The sequence below is a fragment of the Panthera onca genome, chromosome F2 (assembly GCF_046562875.1).
Source record: "Panthera onca isolate mPanOnc1 chromosome F2, mPanOnc1 haplotype 2, whole genome shotgun sequence".
Classification (NCBI taxonomy): Eukaryota; Metazoa; Chordata; class Mammalia; order Carnivora; family Felidae; genus Panthera; species Panthera onca.
The window spans coordinates 79,436,356-79,443,334 of record NC_138356.1 but is presented as its reverse complement, the minus strand read 5'-3'; the positions used below and the strand labels follow the sequence as shown (position 1 = coordinate 79,443,334).

Genomic DNA, 6,979 nt, shown 5'->3' with positions numbered 1-6,979 from the left:
GCGGACCCACCAGAAGGACTGCAATCTGGCCCGACACCGCAGAGGCGACTTGGGCACCTGCCGTTCGCCGCTGGCAATGAGATCTGTGTCTGCATGAAAGTGATCCCTTTGCTAGCACTCAATACTTTTCAAAGTCATTGTTCAATCTTCCGAGCCTCAGAGCCACTTTTTATAGGAGGTGAGTGTGGTTGGCTGCCTTGCCCACACCTTCTGGCCTCTGGAAGCGGACTTTCTGGGCTGGCATCTGCTTCTCACCAATTCCCTACCGGGAGGCCTTGAACAAAGTCCTCAATCTCTCCTGACCTGTTTTCTCACCAATAAGATGGTGGGTGTTTGTTGTTGTTGTTGTTTAGGATTAAATTAGGAGATACAGGTTAAGTGCTTACTACTATTATGCCTGGTCTATTGTAAGTTTTCAATAAATATCAGTTTTTATTAATATCGTTGGGTTGGTATAAGAGTCAGCTGGGAAGATGTATTTGGAAACATTTTGCAAACACAAGTATATAATGAATCAGTTATTATGATTTGTCCTGTTTTCTCCTTATGTGGAGCTGGCACAGATATGACAGGTAATGTTTCTACTGGACACACCAAATACCTGTACACGGGGACCTCGAGGCCCCTTGTCACCTGGCATCTGATGGAAGTGTAATTCCCACATGGTTGCGGGTTCTCTTAGCACGTGACCACGGAGCCCAGAAATCCCAAAGGCCTGAATCTCCAACACCAGAGGCTGGTTTTGGTGGCGCCCCCCCCCCCCAACATCTATCATGTCTTACTGTTAACTTTCTCATGACCCCCTCTGTGCGCACCTGCACATATCTGTGTGCAACAGACCCTGGCCCCTTACCATTTTTCTCAATGAATTAATTTCACTCGAGAATGGTCTTGTTGTAAACTTTCCTATGGGTCTGAGAAGTCACTGGGGACTGCTTATAAAGCAGCCCATTGGTTCCATCCCCCTGGCTCTCGAGCCCCGCACTGGGCTGCCTTGGCAATGGCTCTTATGTCATAGATGACATTCAGATGACATTCACACCTCCTGCAGCCCCCTGGGAGATGCAGTCCAGCCCCACTGCCTCACCTGGTTAGAGGCGTTCGAGACAGTCAAGGCTGCTAACCTGAGCTCTCCTTCCATGCTCGTCGAGTTCAAATCCAGGCCCTTCAGCTTTACCAACAATCTTGGGCAAGACAGTCAAGTTCCCTGAGCATCTGTTTCCTCCATCTGAAAATGGGACATTTTCTCCTCTGAAAATGGAACCAAAATCTGCAACAGAGATCGAAGCCTGCTTCCCGGTTTCTTCAGCCTGAGCCTGCACCTCTGCTTTTTATTGGAGAACAGCTGAAATCCCTTTCATAATCCGCTGTTATCTTACAAGCACAATTCCATTCCTTCTGCTCGACAGACTCTGAAGGCAGACACATTCCACGGCGGGGTAAATGGAATGAAATTCAGAGAGTTCGTAACATGTTCGCAATCACGTAAGCGTTACGTGTGGCAACCACAACTGGAAATCCCAGTTTCTGCCTCCTGCCTCCAGAACTGGGTTTCTTTTCTCCAGAGAATATAACCAGCCAAGCCAGGAACAACTTGACAGGTGCATTTCCCTCTCTCCTACTAGCCAGCTACAAAGACAGACACACACAGGTACGCATATAGACATAAACGTGTAGATATACACACCATTCACTTCTACAGGGGATGAGAGCATCCAGAGTCTTACCAGTTTACTCAGGGTAATACCTTTCTTTAACCTCTTGAAGTATCTCATTTAAAAGATACGCATTTTGCTTTTGAAATCCTAAGGTTCCAACCAGCTCACTCTAGGTCTCAAAAACTTATTTCGCATTCCCCTTTCTGTTGGAATTTTATCAGTTGACTTGTTGTGTGTGGGCGATAATCTCACGAATAGAACCATATTTACCGGACCCATTATAACTGGGACTGGTACCCGTGCTTTACATGAACCAAACTAATCTTTACAACAATGCTTTGGGTTGTTGCAAAATCTCTGTCCTGATTTTGCAGATTTGGAAAACGAGGCAAAGAATTCTTTTTTTTTTTTTTTTAAGTAGACTTCCTGCCCAGCACAGAGACCAATGCAGGGCTCAAACATATGAACATGAAACCGAGACCTGAGTTGAGATCAAGAGTCAGACACTTAACCGACTGAGCCACCCAGAGGCAAAGAATGTTTCCATTCTTGCTTAGGGTCACACAGCCAGTAAGCGATGGAAATGGATTTAGAATCTGTGAGTCTGATCTTGAGTACTGAGTAGCATATCCACAATCACTACATGCCAACCAGTTGCTGGCATTGTGGTAGTTACTTTCATATATTAACTTTGTAACTATACAAAACCCCAGAAAGATAATGGACCGGTTGGGATAAAACCAGGAAAGAAGACACCATTCTGCTGGGAGAAGGTCATGGAGAGGCCGTGACCACCAGCTGGCCTACAATCTGGCCCTGAGCCAGCAGAGGCTCCTCCCTTGGGACGTGCTCTCTGCCCTCCACCCCTCCCCCCCACACCCACCCCCATCCTTGTCCCACAGTGGAGCCATTTCCAAGGACTCCACCTTGAGAGAACATGGTGTTGTTGAGAACATCTCGATGGCAGATGTGGTTGAATCAATCCTGTTAAGGCCTCTCTATAAACTGCAGATTCTGGCAGGTGGGTGCAGAGACCTTCTCGTCAGGTGGCGCTCAAGGCAAGCCTGGTAAGTAAGTTCCCTTGCTTCTTAAACCTGCCACCTACTGATCAGGACTGGCCCCCCTTTTCCTTCCATCTCTGTTCAGAACCAACAATGCCAAGTATTTGAGAGGGAATTGAACGCAGGGAGTTGGTTCAACAGGTCATGGGACAGTGGATAAATCAGTAGGCAATGTTGAGCCAGCCCAGATTTAGCAACACCAGAAATCCACTTCGTTTCGTGTTTTGGAGCAAAGAGGCACCATTACTGGATCCCAGTGGCTAACGTTGCTTGGCCAGAACCAGCGTGGACCCATCTGGTGGGAGGTGTAGCCACGCAAGAGGCACAGCCGGTGCAGACACACTGCCCGAGCCACATCACGTGGGAAGAGACATGCGTGAGACGAGACTGGCTCTTTGTAATTGAACCTTCTCATTGTCACTATTTTTATAACGAACCGGGAGCACCTTCCTTATGGATTACACTGGGCCAAGGACAGCTGTTTGGAAATCAGTGCCGTGACTTCCAGGCCTGACATTCTTGGACTCCGGAGAAGAGTCAGGCAAGCAGCTGGTAGGAGATGTGCCTCTGCATGTGTTTGTAGGCTGAGCTCTTGATGGAGTATGTGTGGGACTGTATTACAAAGCACTGAGCAAGCAAATCTCCCTTTGAACACATTTACTCAGCTTCTGTTTGTACCTTCGATAAGGCGCAGATTAATCTTATTTGCATACCTCCTCCCTCACTTTGAACATTTGCCAGCATTCATTAAGGCCACGTCTTGGAGTTAGCAAAAGATCCTTTACTGAACCATTAGAGCTTGCAAGTGTCTCATCGGGTAAGACGGTCTAGTACTCCTCCTCCGCCGCCCTTATGAACAACACTGGCTGCTGTTTGGGTATTGTGTTGACATGTAGGGTGTTTCAGTGCACACTGGAGGCTAAGCGTGTGTGGTCCACGCAGCAGTGGCCGTCTCCCCACCTCTCGGGTCCGTAGAAGACGGACCATCCGTGGACGGTCCCATGGATGGCAGCTCCCTGTTGCACACTCAGGAAAACCCCTACTTAAGATTCTATACACTTCCAGTGATGAGAGGTGTGTGTGGCGGGGTGGGGAGTGGTTATCTCACATGCTCATCTGTTGCCTCTGGCTCAAGACTCCTGCATCTGCCGAGCTGAGTTGACACACTGCCTCTCTGTTCCTCCTCCCTCCGTTGCCACATGAGCACTCGCGCACACAGCATTGCACGGTATTTATACCTGGTGGCAACTTGCCTGAGAGTTGGGGAACGGGAGGGAGCCGGCTACACTGACACGGTGTGATCATGACCAAGATTCCCTGAGTGTAGGAGACACGCTGGCCGGCGAGCCTTACTTCCTGGTCTCCCCTCCCCCCACCATTCCTTCTCTGTGTTCCACATCTTCCGCCTTTCCCTGGACTAAGCATTGTAGCTCCCCATATGTTTTTGGACTCTGCTCCCCAAGACTTCAGTGTCTGAGTGTTGACTTCAAGCAGATTTTCAAGGTTTCTTCTGGAACAGAGACCCTTTATCGTGGGGTGCCAGCTGGAAGTCCCTCCTCTCACAGATGCTTATGATCAGTTTGGGTACGGAAAAGCGCAGGTATAGAAGAAGGGACAGATCCTATAGCAGCATTCTCTCATGGAGGGCAGAGGGAACTCAGAAAACTGGAGGAAGTGAGTTCTGTGATGGTGGTGTGTGCAGAGGAGAGATAATCACCCAAGTTCAAGAGGGGTTGTCAGATAAATGGAAACACATTGGGATGGGATAGACGGTTTTTCGGAACCTTGTTCCATTATTTTAAGAGCTTAATTCTGGTGAGGGAGTACAATGAGGGAAGAGTAGAAATGGATGTGGAATAATGCACATGTTCTTACCTACATCCTGAGTGTGTTCACGGGCTTTCAGCTCAAAGATGAGAGCATCTCTCTTGGAGGGTCAACATGGTTGAGCCAGTGACAAGTGGGAAGTTTGGGGATTAATTTTGAAAACAGAGCTGGCAAGACCTGCTGACAGATTGCACATGGGTAAGAGGAGAAGGGAGCAGAGAAGGATGCCACCTAAGGTTCTGGCGGTGCCAGTGACTCAGTAGGTGAACCTTTGGGAGGAAGGGATGGGGAGTTAGACTTTGGCCTCGAGAAGTCTGTTAACGTCTCAGTAGGTGATGACAGTGAGCACCTAGAAAGTGGAGCTCATAAGTTAGCCCTGTATATAAATGTAAATGATGAGCCCTGGGGCACCGCCATTTACATGAGTAGAGGGAATAAGCAAAAGAGCCACCAGAAAGGCAGAAGGAAATGTCAAGAGAGTGTGGTCTTCCAGAAAATAAGTTCAAGGACGCCACGTTCAACCGTGTCAAATGCTGACCAGAGTTGGAATACAGTGAGTCCAGAGAGTTGGCCACTGGCCTTTGCAAGATGGCAGAGGGGTTCCATCTCTCAGGGTGCTGAGGGCAAGGGTCTGAGAAGAGAATCAGAGGTGGAGACATGGAGAAATGATAATAATAGACAATAAGGTTGGGCTTTACCACCAAGAGGATGTAAAAATTATCTGTCTCTTCCAGAAATGATAAAAATATTAACGATAATTAAGAATCTATCCTTTCATTCTGAAATAATACCTTATTACTTTAACTGTATTTTACTGTGAGTTTTATATGCATGTAATTTATTATGGGCTTGTATATCAATATTTCAAAGTAAGCCTTTGATTTTTTTCGTATGCTATCTTCATCTGGGTTTGGAAACAAGGTTATATACTGGGTGTAAAGTGTTTCCATATTTCTGTGTTTTAGCCCTGCTTATAAGGGATAAGAATTTTGAAAAAAAATTCACTTATGCCTTGTCTGAGCACTTTTACAGAAGTAATTCCTTAACTCCTTTTCTTTCCTTCCATTTTGGCCCATGATTGCTGCCCTATTTAGGTTTTCTAATAACTTTATTTAATTGGTTACATTTTTGTATATAAAAATAACTTATATTCGGATTTTCTAGTAAGGCACCATTTTTATATTGTGGTGTCCTCTGAACCTATTGCTATATCTTTGTTTTCAGATATTAATTACACTACTTTGAATTTTTGTGTTTTCATCTTTCTGCATTTTCTCTGCAATTTGGGGTGGTTTTGCAAATTTTTTATCCATATCACTTATTTTCACCTGCCCCTTTTTATATCCACTTAAAAATTATTTTATAGACTCTGGTCTGACTCTTAAGATAGTTGTTCCCAGTCTCCCTAGTCCCTCTCATCCACGTCTCTCTGTGATGCCTAGTTGACTCGACTTGTCTTATCTTTACAGTTTTCTGCTACTCTTTGCAAGGGGATAAACTTCGTTGTACCTTTTGAAAATTCCCAGACAGCCTTCTGGAATTTTCTACCGCACCGAACTAGATTATTCTTGGCAGAAGACTCTGCGGCTGACCTTGACCCTCCCTGCCCACACCACCCTTCATAGCACCAGCGTATCCTTATTTCTCCATACTCATGAAGGAATAAAGTTGATATTTTTTCAAATTTCCTCTTTTCCAAAAGAGTGTTCACACTGTGCTTCTCTTGACGTACTGGAGTGATGGTCAGAAACTTCCCCGATCTGAAGCTGGTGTTGGAGTGACCTGTTTCTAGCAAGCAGGCTCTCAAGTGCTGTCCGGGGCAGCGAGGTTCCCATGCCTGACCTCCCTGCTTCCCTTGGCCAGAACCCTGTCTGTACACATGACTCTTTTCTCTCTAAGTGAGACACCTGCCACTCTAATTACCCGTAACTCCTGTTGAACCTTCCCTCATCTGCCAGTATGGTTCTGCAAAATCAAAATTTCAGTGGCCTGTCTAGACCCATGTACTGTCCGTTTTGACCATCCTTTATACTAAAAACTGACCCTGGATGAGCTGTGTCCCCGATCAATTTCCTGGATAAAAGAATTGCTATCTCAGTAAAGCTGACTGTATTATAAAAAGAACACTCAATCAATATTCCTGTGTAGAAGACCATTATGCTGATCAAATCCCCAGTGGGGACGTCTTAGCACTTACTTCTCTTATCATGGAGACCTGAATCGTGTTATTTACACCTAGTGCTTCAAAAGTGACATAAATATACCAATTCATATCCTACTTCCTACAGGAAGCCTTCCAAGATTACCCAATTCTAATTGCTCATCCCTCGAACCTCTATGTGTAGTTTTATCTCCTCAGAGGCAGTATTTAAATTGCACATATTAACTTTTGTTTGGCATTCTATAATTTACAGAGAAGATGTCGCATACATC

At 45.8% G+C, this 6,979-nt stretch overlaps 1 long non-coding RNA gene across 1 annotated transcript; it reads left to right on the top strand.

Moving 5' to 3' along the window:
• Nucleotides 1–1,063: 1,063 nt before the first annotated feature.
• On the top strand, nucleotides 1,064–6,233 carry LOC132664844 (uncharacterized). The gene is made up of 2 exons (XR_009603883.3): nucleotides 1,064–1,651; nucleotides 6,016–6,233. It is a non-coding gene; the product is annotated as an uncharacterized LOC132664844 (long non-coding RNA).
• Nucleotides 6,234–6,979: the final 746 nt, after the last annotated feature.